Consider the following 2,500-nt stretch of genomic DNA (forward strand, 5'->3'; position numbering starts at 1 on the left):
CACGGCCTGACCCCTGCGTGTCACGTGGCCTGCCCCTGGCGCAAGCGCAGAGGACTGAGCTGCCTCTCAAGCAGAGAAACAAGAAGAAGAGCGGCAGCCTTCGCTGGCCAAAGGCCATCTGCTGCCGCTCGATCGGGCTCGATCAGGCGAGATATATGTGGCCGACCGGCCTAGAGCGCAAACCTGTACTGCTCAGGGTGGGCAGCTTCCCAGCAGGAGGATGTGTCTTGAAAGCCGACAGAGGCAAGAAGGCGCACTCCCTCAGCCCGCTCCAACCTCTGGATTCCTGCGAATTTCAGAAGAGAACTCTGGGGCAGCATGGCTTCTGTCATCTCCCAACAGCCTCTCTGTTCTTGCTATGTAAATACCTTTACATCCCCCGAACTGAGCATGTCTGTTTTTTTATTTTTATTCTGCTGAGGTGTGGTGCCTTCAACGACCGACAGATGGCAGGAGAGCACTTTCTCCAACTGTGAAGGGGACTTTTTTCACTTCCTGAGTAGACTGGGCTCAGTGACATATGCCACCAAGCCAGCCACTAGAAAATGCAGGTTTTGCAGCCGTGGGCCAGTGGGGGTTTAAGGGCAGGTGTGCCTCCGGCGTCTCTGGCAGACAGCTCCAGTTGCAAGGCAGCAGAAGAGAACAGGGAGGCTTGCCGGGCACTGCATTCGGGGGCCCCCACGAGGTTTTCCGCAAGCCTTACACTCTGAAATGTGCTCAAAAAAATGAGCCCGGCTTGTCAGGAGTGGGATTTGAACCCACGCCTCCAATCGGAGACCAGAACACCCAGATGCAGGGAAGAGCTGCGCCTCTTGAGTCAGGCGCCTTAGACCACTCGGTCACCCTGACAGCTATGGGCAGGATTGGGAAAGATTCTTCAGTACCCAATGTCGCCAGGTGCCAGCGCCGGTTTTCATGCCCCGATCTCTGCATCAAAAGTACCCAAACACTCACTTAAGGACCCAGGGATAGCAGGAAACGCCCACTGATGGAGCCAGTGGACAGTTTGCAGGGTGCAAATAAGGGCTGGCCTCAGATCACTCATGGCGTAGTGCCGGCCTGTCCATACCTGTCGAAACCTGCATGCGGTCAAATGTGTCCGATTGACATTGTGGAAATAAAAAGAAACCAGCACCATGTTTCTGCCCGGTCTCGAACCGGGGACCTTTCGTGTGTTATGCGAATGTGATAACCACTACACTACAGAAACAGCTCTGGTAGGCTGAGCTCTAGTGTGCTGGGACAGCTTTCAGCTGAAAGGCTTTGTGGCACTGATGTCTCATGAGGCCCGCTGGTACCTGCCAGGTGGCAAACACCAACGTGAAAGTTTGGCGCAAGCCTGCGCCGGACCTACATGGCAGCACTCACAGCACCTCACACACAGGCTGCAGACACATACAAAAGACCAAGCTGGATGCAACAGTGGCGCGAGCCATGGCAGTCCCCACCCAGAAGGCATGTCCAAACCTTTATACATCAGCTCGCCGCCAGCGCATCATTACAAAGGAGGGGGAATTTCCAACACTGCCTCTTGGGCCATGGGCTTAAAAGCAGCCAACCATTGGCGACGGGCATCGAACCAGATACGGTCACGCACAAACTATTTTTGGGGGGGAATTGGGGACTCTGTGTTTTTTGTTTTCGGCGCTCCAAAAAAAAAGGGCTCGTCCGGGATTTGAACCAGGGACCTCTCGCACCCTAAGCGAGAATCATACCCCTAGACCAACGAGCCACCACATGCAGAGAACAGTGAGGGGGAGGGGGGTGGTCTGCTTACCTCACTTGGCGCCATGCCCCAGTCGCTCCACGGCCTGACCCCTGCGTGTCACGTGGCCTGCCCCTGGCGCAAGCGCAGAGGACTGAGCTGCCTCTCAAGCAGAGAAACAAGAAGAAGAGCGGCAGCCTTCGCTGGCCAAAGGCCATCTGCTGCCGCTCGATCGGGCTCGATCAGGCGAGATATATGTGGCCGACCGGCCTAGAGCGCAAACCTGTACTGCTCAGGGTGGGCAGCTTCCCAGCAGGAGGATGTATCTTGAAAGCCGACAGAGGCAAGAAGGCGCACTCCCTCAGCCCGCTCCAACCTCTGGATTCCTGCGAATTTCAGAAGAGAACTCTGGGGCAGCATGGCTTCTGTCATCTCCCAACAGCCTCTCTGTTCTTGCTATGTAAATACCTTTACATCCCCCGAACTGAGCATGTCTGTTTTTTTATTTTTATTTTGCTGAGGTGTGGTGCCTTCAACGACCGACAGGTGGCAGGAGAGCACTTTCTCCAACTGTGAAGGGGACTTTTTTCACTTCCTGAGTAGACTGGGCTCAGTGACATATGCCACCAAGCCAGCCACTAGAAAATGCAGGTTTTGCAGCCGTGGGCCAGTGGGGGTTTAAGGGCAGGTGTGCCTCCGGCGTCTCTGGCAGACAGCTCCAGTTGCAAGGCAGCAGAAGAGAACAGGGAGGCTTGCCGGGCACTGCATTCGGGGGCCCCCACGAGGTTTTCCGCA

This window comes from Ambystoma mexicanum, chromosome 2q, assembly GCF_040938575.1.
Source record: "Ambystoma mexicanum isolate Mex_15411 chromosome 2q, UKY_AmexF1_1, whole genome shotgun sequence".
NCBI classification, from domain to species: Eukaryota; Metazoa; Chordata; class Amphibia; order Caudata; family Ambystomatidae; genus Ambystoma; species Ambystoma mexicanum.